The sequence below is a fragment of the Odontomachus brunneus genome, unplaced genomic scaffold, assembly GCF_010583005.1.
Source record: "Odontomachus brunneus isolate Ranch 3 - 2012 unplaced genomic scaffold, Obru_v1 Obru_scaffold_002, whole genome shotgun sequence".
Lineage (NCBI taxonomy): Eukaryota > Metazoa > Arthropoda > Insecta > Hymenoptera > Formicidae > Odontomachus > Odontomachus brunneus.
The window spans coordinates 4504612-4526817 of NW_022639452.1; the positions used below are offsets into that span (position 1 = coordinate 4504612).

The window sequence follows — 22206 nt, forward strand, 5'->3', positions numbered from 1 at the left end:
AGTGGACCATTTGGAAATGACCACGTCGAAATGACGACTAAAACCTCTTGAATTTTTAACATCATCATTTGTATAACATTTGTAAAGGTCAAGGCTATTGCAGATTGTAACTTTTATTTTCATTGTTTAGTTAAAACGGATAAAAAATTATCGTAGATATTTACGATAATTCGAAAAAACATGTTTCCGACAAAAGTTACTTTTCTTCGACGTAGCGTCATTATAGGGGATTCCCTTTGAAGAAGACAAAGGTTACCCAATTTTCGCCGAATGCAGCGCCATTTATCAGAAATATTAAAAAAAGTTCAAACAAAAGTTACGTGTTTTTGGATGTAGAATCCGAATCTGTAATAAAAAGTAGGGATTCCCATTTAAGATTTTAAAGTTACCCCTCGCCCCATTCCCAGGGGGGGCGGGAGGTGGATAATTTTTGTGGGATTGAATTGAGCGCCCTCGAAACTATTAAGGGTTTATTTGGGACATTTTTGTCGTACAATGCTTATTTTTCGAGATATTTAGCAGTCTCAAATTTAAAAAAACACCCTGTATATATATATAATATATATATATGCGGAATAATCCAAGTCCGGCTGAAAGACTACCGACGAAATCTCCAAGCTTCGAAATTGCCAGGCTCAGATGTGCCGCAGAACGGAACACAGACGTTGGAGAACGAGAGGGAGGATGGGCCGAAGAAAGTCTCGGAAAGTTTGGTACATGAGCTGGCAGGTAACGTAAGACAGAGAATAGCCGTGGGACGTGGAGACGAAGGAAAAAGAGTGCATTTAATGCTCACGGGAGGAAGAGAGCTTAGCCGATAATCCTCTCGTTTATATTACTTTACAGCCACGCAGATACTCTCTCGATCTCTCGGCATTCTCACCCCCCTCTTCTGTCCCCACTCCCCCTTTTCATTGCCGAGGACTGACAATAGTAGTCTACGTTGCTTTCATATTTCTCCACCTACAACGGGAGATCACTTGAGGATACTGCAACGGCGCTAATGAAATTTCTGCCGCGGAATGGCGCGCGCGCGCGCGCTCGCGGCCGGTTGCGCCATTCCCGTAAAAATAGTTCGCGTTGGCTTATGCGTCTCGTTGTCCGAGTCACGCCGTGCAAGAGCACGTTTCCACTTGATTCCTGAACATTAAGGCAACATAACGCGGCGCTTGCTCGGGATACTAAAGGCAGCTAAGGGATACCGGCAAAGGGTATCAAGCCAAGTGTAATTTAAAACTGTTTTCACGTACTTGGAATTCTTTGTTCTTCAAGCGCGAGCGCGTAAGGCAGTTGTGTTGCCGCGCAGGTGCGAAAGGAGAAGCAGGGGAGTCATTCTCGATAAAAGCTTGTAAACGCCAACGTGTAAACGTATCAAAGAACGTATCATTTTAATATTACCTCTGAACGCACGTGCTGCATTTCACTGTTACCTCTCTCACCCTGAAAATGCTACTGAAAATTTATTCGATGAATGTGAAACGTGCATTAATTGCAATTTTGTCAATTATGCACGGATATCAGAGGTATGTTAGTAAAGTGCATGAACCCGTTATTCATTAATCGCTCCAACATTTGGCTTTGTCGATAATGGATTATCAATATTTTCGTGAAAGTAAGCCGAGTAATTATAATGGCCGTAGTGGTGTGTTATCACGACAATAATGTTATTTCAGTAGAAATATCATTATCTAGAAGACGAAATGCGTCTCCGCGTACAAAGAGAATTATCGCAGCGCGCAGGGCAACATGGCATTATATCTCGTGACTTCCACGCTCTCCCTTTCTCTTTCTCCCTCCTTTTCTTTCTCTCTCTCTCTCTCTCTCTTTCTTCCTTGGTAAGAACATTGCTCTCGGTTCGTTTTATGTAATGGAAAATCTCAAAGAAGGGGCTCTCTCAGGGAAGACGCACAATTCGAATGCAAAATAGTCCTCTACGACAATGAGACTGCTCGGTCGAAAAAGCGTCCCTTCAAATGCAAATTGTGGATAGATTTCGTGCTTGTAATTGTCACAAAGTCACTATTTGCAAGTGAAAACCATCAAGGCTATTAGAAAGAAAACTATTTGATGACGGAGAAACGAAATCAGACTCCCGTAGCCCGACTCTCCAATTGTTTTACTATTGCAAACTACCCAGATAGATTTTCACGATTATCACCACGTGGGCCAATCAATTGGTGGAAGCCTTACAATTCTCTTAAATACACAAATTTCGTGTTTTATTGATGCAACGACATATTTACTAAAAATAATATTCAAATTTTCATACTATATTTTACTATATGACATATTCAGCAAATTGACATTTATAACATTTTGAAGAAATTTTGATCATTTTTTTCTTTCTTTCTCCTATTTCTATTTTGTCATTCTATGTTAGTATGAATGCCATATGAAGCATTGATGTAAATTTTACAAATCGTATAAGTTATTGCTAAAGGAGATTGTTAAAAATCCTAAGATAGGGATTTTTGGCCCACAAACGGAATTGAATGAAACAAGTATCAAATAAAAGTATATATTGAAAGTCCAATATACAAAACTCATAGCGATCTGAAACCTATCCTGAGATATCAGCATCTAAAGTTGAACATTGTTAATTATTTTAGTAACAGGATCAATACAACCATTTTTTCTTATGTATTATATACATTCTAATTTATTTTATACATCTAGTTTTATTATTTTAGAATTGATTTTGACTGCTTCTTACAAAAAAAACTTAATTGGAAAACACGGACTTTTCGGTCTTGCACTTTTTGAATACTATGTATTGACCCTCAAAGCTCATATTGGGATTAGGATTATATATTTTTATTTTTAAACTCTAGACTAGTCTTTATCCCATAATATTTTAATATCACTCAACTTTGTTGTATAAAAAAATCGTTATATTGTGATTGCATTCGCTTCTCACGCGCTTATTTCATTATTTTTAGAGTCGAAGCACCTTTTATTTTCGTCTGCATTCTATTTTAACCATATTAGTTAGTTAAATCAATTCCTGTCATTTGCAATGTCAATTCAGTGTAATGTGCCTTGACGTCTTCTAACTTTGGCCACGCTATTCAGATTGGAATAAACGGTAACTTTTTGGAATCAGGGGCTTATACTCTTTAAAGAATACCCATAAAAAATATATTATATATATATACATCATATATATATACAAGAGAAAGTATATCTCATCAAAATTCGTTTGTAGACCAAAAATGGGCAATCTCCTTTAAGTACATCTGTCTATCTGCCCAGATAGATGGATGTAAATTAGCAGCAATTGTACTGCGCGTAAAATCACACAATGCATACAGATTATTATATTCCTTATGATCGCAGATATATTATGACATATGTCAGTCATATGTCATAACATATAGGGACGAAATAGAAATATGAAAGAAAAATTAAAAGAATTTACTCAAAACAATATGTTAATTAGTTTACCGGAAAGTTGAAACATAATTGTCATTTTTTTTCTTATTGGGTATAGAAAGAATTTATGATAAATGTCTGCATTATAACATGACAATAGAATATTTTTGAGGTTTCCTGCGATATATATGTATTAGTAAACTATTAATTTGTATGTAACTGTGAGTAGCTTTTCTTAAAATAAGTATCCTATTTATTTCAGAAAAATTATTTCTTATTAAATAAGTCATTCATTAATACTAAAAGTATGATGGAAAAAGTACTTACTGCCAAGTAGCAAACGAAACGAAATAAAAAATAAAAATAGTTTTTGCATTGCCCTTTCTAATCATAATTTCTATTTATTACTTCGTTTTATTGCGTTCTTCTTAAAATTTTGCCAATAATTTTGCCTGAAATCTTCTTAACTACGTGCCACTTAATTGGTCTATTTATGTATATTTATGTGATAATTTCACTTATCCTTACTGAGAGAGAGAAATGGATTTCAAATCTTTTCTGAAGAAAATTTGGTAAAAAAACAAAAAGCGCGTGTTATTAGTTTCATGTAATATAATATATATAATATAAAATATATATTCGTTCCCTCGTGATTTATATCTAAAATGTTTATTTGCACATCTATTACGAGGACGGTAATTAATTCCGCGTGATACAATTACTATGCACGTGTCGTGAACGACAACGAGCTCCGTCGCATTTGTCGTCGATCTGGCGAAGTAAATTCATCTTGTCACGCGTGTTCTCTCCGCGTGCTGCATTTTCTTTCTCAAGATACACACGTGTATGCGGGCGCGCGCGCGTGTGTGTAGTGCAAAACGGCGAAAATCTTTCAAAGCACCTGGAGCACAGTTTAATCATGCGGCGGGTAAAGTATAAGTTTCACAGCGGACGCATATACACGGCGGCGGCATCGCAACCGACGCATAACGGCGCTGCTGTTTATTTCTTACATAATTTAAGACGGCCTGAGGTATACGAAAGTTACATAGGAAGGGGACGGCGGTCCCAGCAAAATTATATAGACAAAGAAAACACAGTAGCACTGAATTTGTTTCAAGTGTGCTGTGCGTGCGCGCGTGTACGATTGCTTTGGTGAGATTAAAAAACAAATTGAAAGATGGGAAAAATATGAGATTGCACATGTGCATTCCAGTTTCTCCGATACTGCCTGCTTTTATCTTTGATTAATTTGCAGTAGACTACAGTTGTTAACACGGACCTCTGTGCGAACGTGTCACGTGTGGAGGACCGTTAATTACGAAGCAATTGCGAGGAAGAGAAGAAGGAAACGGCGATGGTTACTGCGTCAATGAGCACTTTAGTGAATTTCCTCTGCATTCTGAAGGGGATTACGTGTACGCGGTCATGTCATTATCATAGAAAACTAGTAATGGAATCGTCTTGCGATTATTTTTTCGCGATATTGCGGCTACTTTCTGACGACTCATCGACAGAATAGTCGAGTATTATGTAAAACATTTGTCAAAATAAAAAGCTGCACGATGAGACAAGATTATCACGATGTGGAATCGGAAAATATAAAATCCTTAAAGCCGAGCACGCGCGGCATACGCCGCGATAACAGGATTACAATTTAAAAATTTATCGGGAACGTCAATTAGTAACTAGACTTGCTTGTTCGACAGCATATGCACTAATGGTAAATTTAACAATTCACAATGTTTACAATCTCCATGTGGGTAATTACTAATAAAATTTTCATCTAACTGTTTACAGACTTCAGATCAACTAATTATTGGTCGCTAATGCAAAACGACATATATAGAAGAAACATACAATGACACGAGGCAAAATTGACTCTTCCTCAGATTATAAACAATGTAACTGTCCCAATTATAGGTTATAATTTCGGATTAAACTTAGTCATTAAGTAGAATGGAAGGTCAGATTGCCTGAAAATCGTGCTTGTTTTTCACAATTTTTTATAACAAACTGAATGAATATGCGAAGGTGTTATTTTGACGTGTATTTATACAATATATAAAGAAAAGAAAAATATAATTTTGATGATCAAATACTCAATATAAGTGTATGATACATGCAGTTAAAATATATTTCTTTTTTCTTCTCAAATATTTTTTTTTCTTTTTTCGTCATTTCGCAGTAATATCTTGACTCTCGGTGGTTCAATTAAGCTGAATTTTAAAAAGAAAATTTCCATAACCTTGCGTTATCCTATGAACCACTGACAAACTCGTGAAAATATTTTATTTTGAAATATTAATTTTCTTACTATAAAGAACTGAAAATTTAATAATATTCAATTAAGATATTTGTAATTTTGTTAACTTTTACTAAATTTCTATTATAGTGGTTCACACGATAACGACAAGTTTACGGAAATTTTTTAGCTACAATTCAGCTTAATTGAACCACCGAGAGTCAAGATATTATTGCAAAATGACGATCTTGAAAAGAAAAACGAAATATATTTTAACTGAATGTACCATACACTTATATTGAGTATTTGATCATCAAAATTATATTTTTCTTCTCTTTATATAATACACGTCAAAATAACACTTTCGCATATTCATTCAGTTTGTCATATAAAGTTGTGAAAGAGCAAGCACGATTTTCAGGCAATCTGACCTTCCAGTCCCTTTAACTTTCTAGCCGTGCTCTAGGTTTTTTTTTTACCCAGAGTAGTTTCAAAAAAAGTTCACACAGTTTTCGTAATATTCTAAATACAAATGTGATACTTCGCGACTTTTCGAGTTATTTTAGAAAAAGTACAAAAGTAGAAAAATAATTTAGTACATATTGTACTAAATTACTTTATATAATGCTAAAATAAAAGATATAAAAAAATACATATGTGTCAATTAAATAGTGAGTTTTCACCATTGGATCTATTTAGAGCCTGAACATGGTCAAAGTATACCCGAAACGAACACGGTTAGAAGATTAAGGTATTAAAAGAGTACACATTAAATATGGAAAAATGATTTTTTATATTCCTTAATTCTTTTACAATTATATTGTAATGTTACATACTCAAACATTCTTAATATTAAAAAAAAAATCTAGAATGTCATTCGCTTTACTGACTTTTTAGCCTGGGAATAGTCATCCGTTTTTTACACTCCAGCAGCGAGAGAATGAAGTTCACGTTACAATGGTGCTCTCTCTTTTTACCAACCAAGAAATCTATATCTACCTTTCATTCGAAGGTTCTGAGATCTAACCTGTGTAACGGAAAGTAACTGTGACTCGTATCTTGGTGATCTTGGTTTCAGATCTGCTGAAACTAGCTCGATTGTAGAAAAGACTCTAGACGATTCTAAGCGCTTACGTTAGAAAATAAGTCAAGCATTATAAGAATTCATATTATATAAATTCGAAATAACAATACGTTTAAATGAAATTAAAACGAAAAAACAAGAAAAGCCGAACGGAAATGTCAAGAAAAATAGTCGGATATGCAAATAATATTAAACATTTAAAATTTATAGTTATATATTAGAACTTATCATAAGTTTAAAATAAATATTTTAAGTTATTAATATTTTTGTTTTATACAAGACACATAAAGTTTGTGTTTTTATATTTTTATAAATTTATGATTTTATATTTATTATTAAATATATTTTATATATTTATATTTATGTAATATAATAAAAAAAATATGAAAAAATTAATCATTTATAATAATCTTGGAAGAACAAACAGTAACTTTGTATATTTGCGATTTACTTTGTTTTAAACTGATATGAAATAGATATTATATTTAATATATATTTACTATATTTTTTAAATTATTTTTATGTAAATATTCTATATGAAACTTTAAATATACAATCTTATAGAGAGCACGCAATAAAAAAATGTTTTAATTGACATCTTTATTCTTTAGAAATACTGTTATAATAAGTCTATATATTTTTTAAATATTGATATGCTTATATATTTTTTAAATATTGATTTCTTTTTTTTTATTACATTTTTGTGATTACATTTTTCAGAAAATAGTGAGTAAATCTATATTCATAATATCTTCAAATATTACTAAATCATAGAAGAATTAATAATATATAATGTGTTGCGAAGAATAATAATTTTTAGTTAGAGTATAAAACAACCCCAGATGATCATTAACGCAAAAAAGAAATGACTATTCCCAAGTTAAATTTATGAGACTGTTAGTAGGTTGTACTACGTGTACGTGTATGGCAATAAATTTTATGTAAGCTAAAACAATGTGGATATTATTAACGTTCTTCTAATATCCGATCGAATAAGTGAATGAAAGTTCTTTTAATTTTCAAGGATTATAATCCGGTCTATTACCTCATATCTTATGTCAGTTTCACTTGTTAACGTCGACTCCGCCCGCGGCGTAATAATTGCGAGAGGCGACATTTGTATTCGAAGTTCGCGTAATGATTTTCGTGAATTCATCTCGCGGGGGATTCCTCCGAGGCTACTTTGATTATGTTCCATCGGAATTCTTATCGCGGCTGTGTTCAATGTGCTTTTTTCGGCGGGATTCTTTCATGCATACGAGATATGGGACGGTCTTCGATTTTCCACGAGCGCGTGCGCGCACGTTGACGGTGCGACGACAACCACCATCAACGTTGGTTGTTAAATTCGCTAAACGGCGAATGGGTAACATCGAGTATAATCGACGGTGAAAAACAAAAGGCGACGAACGCTCCGATGCCGGAAATAAACTGGCGTGAGATCATCCACCAGCCAACGCGATTATTCACCACGATTAGGTATGCGCTCGTGCCAGAACGGTGACGCTTTTGTGTTTCGTTAGCATCGCCGCGATTCCAAAGAGTATACTCCCGAGCAAAAATATATCTAGTAGAGCAGATTTCAAGACTAATAGCTAGATAATAATGACTGGCTAAATATTCCTACTCAGTCTTTTGAATGTCAGGACTATCTAGTAACTATACAAATTATATAAATAGTGGCTAGATGAAAAAGATTACACAGTAACGATAAAAAATAGATAAAAAATCATCGGTAAATCCTGAATAGAAATTGGATATCAGAACTGTCTAGTACTTATACCAATTATAGTTACAAGTTATTTTTTTGTACCTACACAGAGAGAACGATTTATTGATTCAAATAAATATTTCTTTGGAATAGTCCAAACGAATTATTTGGTTGACACAACAAAAATATTTCTTTGGAACTAAGCCGTAAATAAATATTTTCGTTGCTTCAAACAAAATTTTGTTTGAAAAATTCGTTTGGACTAATCCAAAGAAGCGTTTATTTGATTCAACCAAATCGTTCTCTCTGTGTAGCTACTAGATAATTTTTCTGGTACAGCCACTAGGAGAAGTGAGCGTTACATTCTTAGCTAGTAGCGATGTAAGACTCTACTTTTCTGTGTCGTTACTAGACAATCATTAGATTTAATTTCTACTCGGGTTGGTTGACTTCATAATTAAGAGCCGCTTTTTTTGTTAGTTTTATAATACTACGTCATCCGTATTAGTGGTTCTATAGACCCTTATTCCCCCAAGTTTTTGATTTATCAATAAGAACCATTAAAATATAATATTGTTTTTCGCCTTTATTTTATCGATAACAAAGCGCGTTATCCAGCCTCGCGAGCGAGCGCAGCTCTATCGCCAGTTTCGGATTCTTTTCGGTCGTTCCCACGTGAGAGGGAGCAGCAATTGTAATTAATGACATCGAGAATTAAATTCGACAGTCGTCTAATCAGTCGAGCGGCTGTTGTGACGCGCCGTTGTGCTACTTGAATTCGAATATCGTATCTAATTGAATTTGAACACATAAAGGCACGACGATAAGGGACTAATTACACTCGGCGAATCGGAAGTACGATCCTTTCCGCCATCTTTGTGTTCCCGGACGAGTTCATCAAGGCCGAATTTAGGTGTTCAAAGACCATGTCCCTCGTACACGCGAGGAGTATTCTCAATCGATGGCGAAGATGGAATTTAAGCTTTCTTTACAGAGAACTCGTGTTAAGACCGCATTAACGTAACGTCCGCCTCGCGATTATAAGCCGACTATTCCCGGCAGCTCCTCGAGCAGGTCCGGCAAGTAACAGGATCATTTCCTTGCTAATGGTATCGCGCTTCGAAGCCGGCTAACGTTTTTGTGCGAGGCGAAGTTGTGTCACGCACGAATCCCCGGTGTTACGCTTTGAATACCCGCGAGCTTATCTAAGCGTCACACGTAAGCTAAGTTTGTAACCGGTAAGTGGATTAGCCCATCTGCTAATTTAAGTTTATATGTGTTTCAGAAATATGCGAGAGATTCCGCGTCGTCGCCCGCGCTCGGCAAAAGATATATATTTGCGGAGGAATCGATGAGTCTAAATCCGGCTCAATATCAGGACTCTGGAGATAATAAACGTACGTAGTGGATATATAAGAGAAAAGCCAAAATGGCGAAAACGAGAATCGCACGGATACGAAATAGGAGTAGAGTCCTATTTAACTTGATAAGTACACTCACTTTCTAAATAGTTTACACACATTGTTCCTAACGAGGTTGCAGCGCCCCAGATTGTCACAATTGATAAACATTGCTAACGCGTTTGCAGATCGTAATATATCGTAATTAGTTATGATAAAAATCGAAGTGACGATATATAGGATATCTCAGATTCTCCTCCGCAATTTTTGTGGGAATGTAGAACGAATTGAGATGAACATAAAAGTCCCATACCGTTTATTCGCTTATCGTTTATTATATATTCGCAATAAATCTCGAGATATTAATTGAAGAAAATTGATTACGCCGGATATAGTAGATGAACTGTACATGAAGCCGTTGTATATTTATACATTAGGTCAAACTGAACAAAAAAGTTTTCTACAGGGTTGCTACAGAAAATTAATTTTGAAATTTCCTGACTTTTTCATGTTTTCCAAACAATAGTGGAGAATTTTTCATGACCAAAATATAATCTTAAATTTTAACGTTCAGGAACAGGGACTACAGAAAAAGTAGCTTATATTATTAAAAGCAATACAAATTTGATTGAGTAACATAATATTCTTAACATATTTCTGAAAATGTACATTCAGGCTAACAAGAATTATGAGTATTGGAAAAAGAATGTAGTTATGAGACAAAAAAGGATGATTGAATGAAAAAACGCTGAATAAAATATAAATTTTAATTATTTTGTTAACATCATGATGCATGGATTAACAAAGATGTATACATATTCAATATAAACTAAGGAAATTTTATTTATTTTTTAAATAACATTTGAATTCCTATACTATATAACTTATAAACTTATAAACTTTTAACATTAAAATAAAAAAAAAAAATAAACTTGACATTAATAAAATCTCTAGTGACCCTAGATTTAGTAAGTATCTAAAGATTGTCTTTTCTTCTCTTATAACTCAGGGAGAGTTACCTTAATTTCAAAGAAAATAACAATTTAGTAATTCAAAGTAAATAACAATTTGAATATTTAATTGTAAAATTATTATAAACAAAAAAGATATTTTTCAGAGAAAAATTATTTGAAGGTTAACTATTAGGAATCGAGACATCGAAATATTTAATAGTTCATTCAGAAAAACTGACAATATTTTGCACATTTTGTTCAAAACTTTTTATAAATTGATTAGTAAAGTTTCTGCCAAAATCACATGCACATGTCTATCTATGTTGCGTCTCTTAAAAGTGGTTTTTTTTCATATAGTACTATATATATTAAAAATACAAATATAGAAAAAAATACGAAAGAAATACGAAAAAAATTATCAAAATTTATTCAAAACAAATTATATAAAATATAAGATAAAAATTTGTGTGTAACTTTTAGTAAATTCTCTGCTGCATGAATCCAGCAAAAATTTATATTATATATGATACAAAACTATATTATTATATATATATATATATATATATATATATAAATATATATTATATATGATACAAACTTAATAATTAATTTAACACAATTCATTCATTTCATATAAATGTAATTAAAAAATTATTCAATTATCATCATTGAATGTCTTACGTGAAATTATTGGGAAATCTTGAAAAGAGAACATTTCTTTCTAATGGGTTCCGCATAATACATGTGACGTCAGAAATTTTCTATAAATCTAGTAATTTATTCGATATAATGTCGTATCAAAAGTATACTCTTACGAACACAAATTTGAAAACAATTCGTATTTTATTATTCCCGTTACGTTACTGCGCGAACGTCGTAAAATTGAACGTGGAACACGAAGGCTCTATGAGTGTCCTTCGTAAAAGTTTCAAGATCCAGCTCGAGAGAACGGCCAAGGACATTAATGCGATGCCGTCATTCGTTCCCGTGCGCTGAAAACTTAAGGAATCCTCGAGATCGTGAATAAACCAACTGCAGGAGCACTATCGATCCTGCTGTCGCGACTGCTCACTTTAACGGGAATAGTTTATAGGAATTTGCGGTAGCGTTATTTACTATGAATTGGAATGTACTGGAAATCTCAGCTGACTTAGTATTGTATTCGAAAATAACACATAATATTTCAAATGTTGCCGTTATATTTGGCGATGTTTGCCGAATTTAGAGTTCTCAGACAGAAGCTTGCTCGATCGATCGGTGCTCGTGTCTCGCGGTCGCCACGACGAAGCGATGAAATCGCAAACGATAAAAACTGGAAATAAAGTTAGGCCTCGTAGTTGCGTCCTCGTCTTTCGCAAAAGTTGTTCTTTAATAAGCTGCTACAAGGGCAATATATGCAGCGGCACAATGATAAATTACAGTAATTTACGAGAAAAAAACTTTTTTGTCACATATGTTGCATTGTGTAATGTATATAATATGTTTAAGAATTAAAAAATACAAACAAATGTTTTCTCTCCTCTAATAATGTGATTTTCTAATTGTAAGAAAATTCTCCTTAAATATACAGACAGAGTTTATCTAATTTGAGATACAGAAGTTAATGATTTTCTGCTGTATTTAGCTTGTGGTAAGGAAACGGATTATAGAATGGACAAATAACACGGAAGCTTATTTCTTCCATAAAGTACTGCAATTCGACCGCAATTATTAGAAATTGTCACGTTCATTATAAAACGCGCCATATGTAACACCGAGAGGAGAAATGTTATATGGAGATATAAATGTTATACGGAGATATAAATGGTTTTATACTTTTATTCTGCCTGGAAATTGGACGTGGTAATCGAGTTTTCTCTAGTTTGCCTAAAGAATCACGCCAATCTGAGGCGCTGGAAAAAATGTCAGAAATCACTAATTTTTTTAAACACAACTATAAATTATGATTACGTCTCAGGATGGCGTGACTCTTTAAGTTCACTGATGTTCATATTTAATGTACACTCTCTCAATACAATATATTAATGATTTTGCACCATTGCTATTCCTAACTTTGTTAATAATACGAAAGTTTGTTTATTACGTAAGATATGCTGATAATATTGAGTATTATAAATATAAATAACTAATAACCTTTAGAATCTGTGTAAAAAATAAAACGAATTTTCTTCTGTTCCTTTTTTGCTGTTTATTATATTTATTATGTTTAGTATTCATTTTTCTATTTTTTATGTTTATTTTTTGCATAAGGTGCGTAATATTTTTTGATAAACAAATGTAGTGTTTTCTAATGCACAAGATAATTTGTCCAATGATTATAAACCACACTTCCTAGAAAAAAGGTTTGTATTTTATTGTTAATGTTGTTTACTACTACTGTTTTTTCTCAGAGGTCTATATTATCTCCCATTTTCTCCCTTGGTTTTTCATTTTTTGCTTTTTTGTCAATATTCAAGTTGCAATTAAATTTTGAATAATGTCTTTTATTGAATCATATAGGTAATATTTCTGTGTCTCAATGCTTTTAGAAAGTTGAAATAAACATGAAGATTGTAGAAATGTTGATTTGAAATAAGACATTTTATAATTTCGTTATAGTTTCGCCACCCGATGTTTTTTTTAATAAAAAAATATTGAGTCAGTTCTTATTATATTTTGTGCCTAATTGAAGAAAAATCGTTAAACTTAATGAATTTTTGCAGGCAAATACATTACTCAAATGGAGAAACATTTTATGGAAAATATTTAATATTGTACTTCAATATAAAATATTTAAGAGAAAGAAAAAAGAACTCAATAACAATGATATCAATTAAATAATAGGAAAAAGGGGCTAATTCGAGTTCAAGCACAGGATTAATAGCACAGCATTAACATTGCAGCGACGACTCGTGGAAGAGAAGGAAACAAACAGAGTTTTATTTTCATAATAAACCACAGTAGCCGTTGCCCAAATATTCTGTCCTTTTGAGAGTTAAGTCCATGCTTTTGAAATTTAATGTAAATCATTTCTGATATCAGGCGTTTCAAGTAATAACGTTCCTCATGCAAAACTTGATCCCAATTGAAATCATGGTTTTTCCTCAAACGGTGTTCCTTCCACGAATCATCGCCGCAATGCTCGTGTATATAAATCTGTTATTACCTCTATTACTTAGACGTGGCGATGTTATCGTTGACAGGATCGTTTCACTTTTAGCCGAGCTCAACAAAGGTAATTTATATTGACTGTTTTAATTATTTATTATATTTTAATCTTATCTATTTTTATTTTATTTTATGGTTTTTTTAGTTATGACGGCTACTTCCTAGTATTAATTTGAACTTCTTAATATTAGTCGGGTAACGGCCTTGTCAGCTATAATACTGCGAATAACATTCATGTCATTTTATTAAGGTCTTTAATTAATTCTTTTACTTGTAATGCGCTCGTTTTGTAAACCTTTTATATCACTGAAGAGGGTTCATGATTGAACCGAAACATTTGATTATTTATATTGAGTATTCATGTTCAATAAATATTGCTCTATTTCCTAACACAAGGAAGGTTTTACCCATATGGTAGCACTATTAATCCTGTGCTTAAACTCGAATTAGCCCCTTTTTCCTATTATTTAACTGATAAAATATTTAATTAAATCAATGATTTGCAAATGACGTGGAATGTCTCATATCCAATATATTAAATGTCGTGACGATCATCTGAAAAAAATTATAGGTGACGGAGAAGTTCGAAAAGTTCCGAGAAGTGCACGTTAGAAACTCCATGTGACAAATTACCTGTTATCATTTACGACGACGTGTCACTTGTTATCGAAATTTCGTGCGCATACTTGCTCGCTGCGCGAATCCTAGTGAATTCGCGACGCGAATTAATGCACCTGCGTATTTCAGAAACGACAAACCGCGGAGAGCGACGGAGTGCGACGAGGATGCAAAATGTTTCATATGAATCGCCGTGGTGGCACACCACGACATTATGTAGTCCGTATTAGCGTCATTAGAACGAGTACTTTCGGCAAGCCGGTGAATGAGAATGTCGAAAGAGCATACGTGCTGTACACTTTCCGTCCGTGTGTGCGAACCTAGCGCGCATTTTAATGAATTCAATTAGACCGCCGTACTTTGGATTTATATTAGTTGACATGCGTACGTACGCAGTCGAAATTAGTTCAAATTAATTTTGGCATTCTCCATTCAAGTTCCAGCTGTGTGTATGAGCCTGGCAAATATTATTCCTTACACACTTCGTACATGGCACGTGAGAACGTAGCCATATTTAACCGATAGCATCAAAGGAGCCGTTTTCCGAACCGACGCATTTATCCTACGATGCTTCAAACGCTATCAAGAGGAATCCCTTGCGTGCAAGTCATCCCAGCCAAAAAGAAGGACGAGCGGTTTTAGTTATTCTCGGTATCGAGGCGAGAGAGAATACCTGTAGCGAGTCGGCAATAGCAGCAGCCGCTAACATTCTGGAAATTGAAATTCGATTTCCTTCATGATGAGGGACATCCCGTGATATTCGGATTTCTCTTGCAATAAAGAGAAACATCGGGAAAGACTTGAACGTCGAGCGGAAGAGGCGTCCGTCGCGAGCAATTCAGAGCTAAATTCAGTATGGAAGGTAGATCGTACCGTATGAGGATCGATTTCAGTCGCTTAATAACTTACTAAACACGTTAATATGATGACCGTTGATGGTCAACTGGCTTACCGCCAGATTAGCGTCACGATTATCCGCAATGAGTGTCGCTCGATCGAGCGTCAAAGGATCACGTAAACGTATTCAATCTCGAACAAATCGGCCGTTACCGGGCCAAGTTTCCGCTGCTTATACTCCGTATTCCGATAAACTTCATTGAGAATATATATCCGGCTAGTTTATCCGCAAGCTATGAAAAATATCTCCATTGCTTTTAAGAATAGAACGAAACACGAAAAAAGGATTATTCAGTTTAAAATCTGCGCAAGAATAACGTTGCGTTTAGACATTTTTTTATTTATATTCTTATGAGCTACGGAGATATTTTAAGCGGCAGGGAATAATTATCAACTCCCGCAATATCTTTCAGAATGGACAATTGATAAAAATGTAAGAGTCGAGAGCGATTAAAAAGAAAGTTTGAAAATAGAATACAAAATGTTAAAAATGGCATAAAATTTGGAACATTATTTCATTTACAAATAATGTCTGTATATGAATTCTTTCAGATTTTTTCACTAACTCAATTTTTGTGTAAATTAATGTCAAAATTTAATTTATAGTAGACTCACGCGAGAAATTCGATTTATACGTATTAATTCTCAACAAAAATAAATATTTAAAATATCACTAAGTAATTAAATTTGTAATATTATAAATGTATATATTATTATTTATAAAATAAATAAATTTATATATATTTATAATTTTTTATAATTTATTAAACTTTATTTAAATCTGAATATTTTAAATTTCTAAATTTAAATTTAGATCTAGATTTACAGATATTTATAGATCCAAAATATAACGGTGGAAAGTTCATAATTTATAGTAATATTCAAAATACACATATACTTATGTACCTTTAAATAAATGTACATACATATATTTCTTTTTCTATATCTGTGTATCTCTGTTAGATCAATTGATACATAAATGAAGCATTAATAAAAAAAAATAAAAAAGTAATATATTTTGTATTCGTAATATTATGCGTATATAATTTTATCTCAACTTCGTTTTAAATCAACATTTATTTCTTAAATAGTGAAATAAATATATAAGAACGTATTTTTGTTCAATAAATAGTAAATTTATGAGTAGCATTCTTGTTACGCCATTGAAAATACGATGTTGAATCTTACAACCACCTTAACGACATTATACGACGGTAATTCATGAGACATCCCTTTTTTTTTACTACAACACAAATATTAGACATTACGTTTAAAAAAATGTGCAGTTGTAACAAACGATATAACGTCCTTTTTTTATTTTAACGGGGAAAGTGTAGAGCGTTTATTAGCAAAAAACGCGTGTCACCTACATTTCAACATTTCAAATTGGCAGAATCCAAAAAACATCGTCAATTTCGGATTTAAATGTATTAATTGAGGAATTTTATCGGGTATTGTTTCTCCATTCGTCTGCAGATTTTACGAAAAACTACGCGAGATTGTTAATACAAGCACAATATTATCATAAAAATACATGACATATTTGTATATCTAGACTACGTTTGCGCCAATCTCGTCGGCAAGTGCTGTGCAAACTCACGGACGAGAGATAACGACTTCGGAGCGCCGTGCAGCCTCGCGAATTCGGATACTCAAACGCGAATAATTCGCATATCTCGGGTATAACTAAGGATACACCGCGTTGACACACTGCGGAATCGATATTGATCAGCTAGACGATGGTGCTTAACCACGCATCGTCGAAATCGAGATTACGTTGCATAACAGAACGCCTGCGCGCGTTGGTGTGCCGCGCGAACATTAACGCCTAGTTGCGGCCGCTCAGAGTTCACGGATTGTGGCACAGGATGACGGAGAATTTGGAGGATCGATAAGGGAGCTCGACACGAGAAAAGGAATTTCAATTCGAGATACGATTACAATCGAAAATTCGCTGGAGTTTATTTGAAATTGAAAATCCTGCGATGAGAAAACCGTTCCAGGTTCGACGCTGAAATGGTTCGTAAATAAAGAAACGACGGTGGCTCTGTTTATGTAGTGGGACTACTTCGCGATCCAGAAGAGTTCATAAAGCTGACTTACGCGTATGTGATCGAACACGAGAGAGATTTCTAGATCTAAAATATATATATATATCGCGATAGAACGGGGCGCTGGCGGGTTATTGGAAATAACCTAACTAGTCTCTCGACCGTTACCACGGCATGACTACCTAGTCAAGTTACGCAAATGTAGGGGGAAAACCGTTTCTCAGCGTCAGAAAAATCCAAGGGAATTTATTTCGAAAGTAAAAATGCGGAGGGAATTTCCGTGCGGTTCCACGTGAGCGAATTCGATACATCGTCGTGTATGCGACACAGCAACTTATGCTCTTACGAAAAGTAGATACGATGCTCTCGCCGCATGCCAAATAAAAAGTAATCATTCTAACGTAGTTCACACACGGATACGTTTACTGCATCGCCCAACATTCTTCAAGATATAACTTAATCATACGATATTGATTTGAATGACTAATCGTGTCAAATGCGATCTCCAAGAACATGATTAAATAACTTTACCGCATTTACATTGGGATTACTTTACATTGTATAATTCACTTGATTTTTACAGATCGATTATGTCTCCCGAAATATAGTTTTGCCTGACACATCCAAGATAGATATTACTTCTTACTTACAAGGAAACCCACACAAGTTTCCGCCTCCGATTTTCATGAACTTGTAATATGTATTTTAGATCAAAATAACGTTTAATTTAGATACGTTTTTTATTATATGGACTTTTTCGCAAGTTTAGAGAGAGAAATACTCCTTTGAAAAAAATCGTTTTTTTTTTCATTTGAAGAGAATATAATGAAAACTATAAAAGATAGAAAACAATATTCTGAATAAAAGTTGAATGGTTTAAAGAGTACTTTACAGAAATTATTTGAAAACAAAATTTTTTTAAATTTTTTCCCTATTATTTCTTCTTATTATAATTATTAAAATAATTTCTGTAAAGTACTCTTCAAACTATTCAACTTTTATTTAAAATATTTTTTTCTCTTATAGTTTTCATTACATTCCCTTCGAATAGAAAAAAACAGATTTTCTTCAAAGGGGTATTTCACTCCCTAAACTTGCGAAAAGGCACAGAAAATAAAAATGTATCTGTTATTTTAATTTAAAGTACAACATATTACAAGTTCATGAACATCGGAGACGGATACTTGTATGGGTTTTCTTGTTAGATCATAATATACTATTGATAACTGTTTCCTACAATTTCATATTTTTTATCTTCACACCAAGTTATATTCTTGATTTGTAAATATTTAATCGCAGCTCCATCTTCTGTTCATGATAGATAATATATCGTTTCCTGATATTTCCACCGTTTGAAATCGAATTATATTTTCACTCATGCAGCAATTTCTTTAGATATTTCCCGACGTAATAAATAAATCTATAATGTATAAATTAATAAATCCTCATTGCATTTTACTCACATGCACACATTGTAATCGACGGATTTAATGTAGAAATTACCGCGTCTTCGTACGAATTTCCCAAAGACAGTCAACTATGAAGGATCATCGTGAGAACTATAAACGGCAGTATGCAATTATAGGGAATACCAAGCATGCACCTCATTAGTGAGCAAATCCGCAAAGCCGAACTGTGGAGCTTACTTAATCCCAGTAATATCAAACGGCAGGGCTTCGGGGAGTCATACTTTAGCACTAGAGAGATGCGGATGGTACATTGTTCTCCCATTTCGAAACACGAGATCGCGTTAAACGCACGTTTAAACGGGTGATTTCAATAGGTGCGTTGATCCATATTTTTGCACACAAAAGAACGAACATTTAATATAAGAACTATAATTTGAAAGTGTCGTGAGAATACGTCTAACGTTGAACGCGATCATTTTCGAGAAACGGTAGCGCTCGAGCGTAGACGTCAGATTTCTAAAAAACAGATGCAGATAATAAGAGATAAGAAAACACACGGTAATTAATCGCTTTCACAACGTGTGAGAAATTCGGCTAATAGAGATATTACTCTTTCATGTGTATCAGGCGAGAGCAAAACGCTAGCAGTTAGCTTCCAGTTGAGTCTCAGATCTATTTGCGCGTTAACGAATGAAGAGGGTCGCCTAAATACAATTAGCGTTTCCCAAAACATCGAGTAGGTTAAAACAGAGCTCGGCAAGCGATGTTTCGCTTTGTTCTCCTTGCTTTGTTGCCCCGCGAACAGTTTACGACTTGCTTGAGCGTCGAGCGACTCGTAGGTTGCGCGCAGGACAACATAAGGGGGACAATACGAGACGGAACCTTTTGAAAATCGGTCGAAAAGTGCTTGACGAGCTATGGATTAACCCTTTAAGTTATAGTATATCATATAGGATAAACTCGAGTATTATGGCTATACAGGAAAGATGGCCATAGGCTGTAATTTCTCTAATAATTGCAAAACATTGCGTTTGTGTAATCACAAAGATAATCGATATGTATCGTAGTGTGTGCGTATATTTTTCGAAATAGCAAGATTATGAATATTATACTGTCAGTGAGATTTGAAACGGCACATAAGGAGCAAGCACGGATGTCTTAGCGCTATTAAATACTAATATTACTTTTTAATATTAACCCCTTCACTGCCAGAGTATTTAGATGAAATGTGTTCAGACTGCCGAACTTAGAAACTTTGACAATTTTAACTGAACATACCATTTTTGGGGTATTTTCATCGACATGTTACCTATTTTGTTTGAAAGTTTTTTTACTGACCATTTTTTATACTACATAATAAATTGAGTTCATTTGTACCGCTTATACGATAAAACGAAAAAAAAAAACAAAAAAAAAAACAAAAAAAGAACAAAAAAACAAAAAACAAAAAAAGGATAAAAAAAGCAAAAAAAAAGTGGAATGCTAAATCCTTTTGACAACCTCCTCGACGGTGCATCCTGGGTTCGGCAGATGTCAAGGGTAATTCACACAAAAGATAAATCAGCGGGTCAAACTACGATGAAAATGATATATCTGGTAAAAGTAGCAAAAAGTCATGAATTGAGTTACTTTTACCCATAAATGATATAGCTTATCAGAATAACACTGTTTAAATGTGGCATAAAACTTGAGTGTGCGAGGACAAAGATTTTCCAAAAAATGAAAAAAATAGTCATTTTCTTATAGCTCTAGTCGGTCATGGGTGCGAGATAGTATAAAATGGACCTCGGAATCATATTCAGCGACCTCGAAAACATAGGAAAACACATTCTGTTCACGTTTAATGCATTATCAGGCGTCAGTAGAGCATTTATTTATAGGACAAAGATTTGTGATTTTCCGGCAGTTTGGGCCAAGTCCAAAAAAACAAAGATCTTTGTTCTCGGCAGTGAAAGGGTTAATATGATTGTGGGGGGATAAAATTGTCCAGTATGTTAAACACACGTATCGAAATTTTTTCTTCGATTATCGTACGCGGAGAATCAACCTTCCATACTTAGACCGATCCTTGAGTCCCAATTTTTATATACATATATTTTTTTATTAAAATCCCAAACCCCATTAAACCGATGACTCAAATAGATTCATTATATATGTTGCGAAAAAACTGCCTCCGCCAGGACGATAATCGAAGAAAAAATTTCAATACGTGCGTTTAACATACTGGACAATTTTATCCTCCCACAATCATATTAATATTAAAAAGTAATATTAGTATTTAATAGCACTAAGACATCCGTGCTTGCTCCTTATGTGCCGTTTCAAATCTCACTGTTAGTTAATCTATTCGAGGAGCTTTCTATTATTTCGATTTAATATTATACTGTATTTTTATTTTCGACTATCTATAAAATTTCTCATATGTCCACTAAAACTTGCTGCAACGTCGAATAAATTACAGTTAAATTATCACAATCAATGTTAGATACATAAAGTAGGTATGTAAATTGTAATATAACATGCATTTTTATTTTCGTTTTCACTATTTATTTGTAAGTACTATTATAACCGTCTTTCACTCATATTTTGGGTGAAATGGTCCCCTATCATTCTAACATTTATAAAACGAAAGTCGTTATATTTTAAAAATTACTTTCAATATTACAGTAATTAAATCTTATGTGTAATATGTTTTTATCAAAAATTAGATTTAGAATTTAAGTTTTGACATAGAGATTTCTATTTTAAATGTGTATTATATTTTTCACAAATAATATGTATTAAATATCCTATACTAAAATGAGTATGTCAAATTATGTTTTTTTTCATTATTTTATAAAATAATAGGTACAGAATCTTGAACATAAAATATGTATGGGTCATCTATTTCTTATGGTCATCGTGTCTTAAAAATTTAGGTAAGATGATCACTGCTCATGTTTTTATATATTTGTAATAAATAATTTCACTGAAGTATTTTTCTTTTAACTCTGATGATATTATGTACTATAGGCTTCAGTGAAGTAATATGCCAAATGCTATTAAGAAATAACAATAAGAAATGTATTTGTTTTGCATTTTGAAAAAGTATGACTATTTTATCCGAGTTTATCCTATATGATACACTTTTCTTAGAGCAGATTTTACAAATTTAAACTAATTTGTGGAGACTTCGAGACGGTAAATATGGATTCATTCTGAAGCTTAGATGTTCCTCTAACAGAATCATCTGCATAGAACATTAAATTCTGCAAATTTAATTATTCATAAACAAATTAATGTAAAAAATGATAATTTTTTTTTAAATGCATTTGCCAAA

At 33.4% G+C, this 22206-nt stretch overlaps 1 protein-coding gene across 8 annotated transcripts in view; it reads right to left on the reverse strand.

Moving 5' to 3' along the window:
- The window catches only part of LOC116842028, a 633651-nt gene that overhangs the window by 332422 nt on the left and 279023 nt on the right, over window positions 1–22206 (reverse strand). The window lies entirely within an intron of this gene.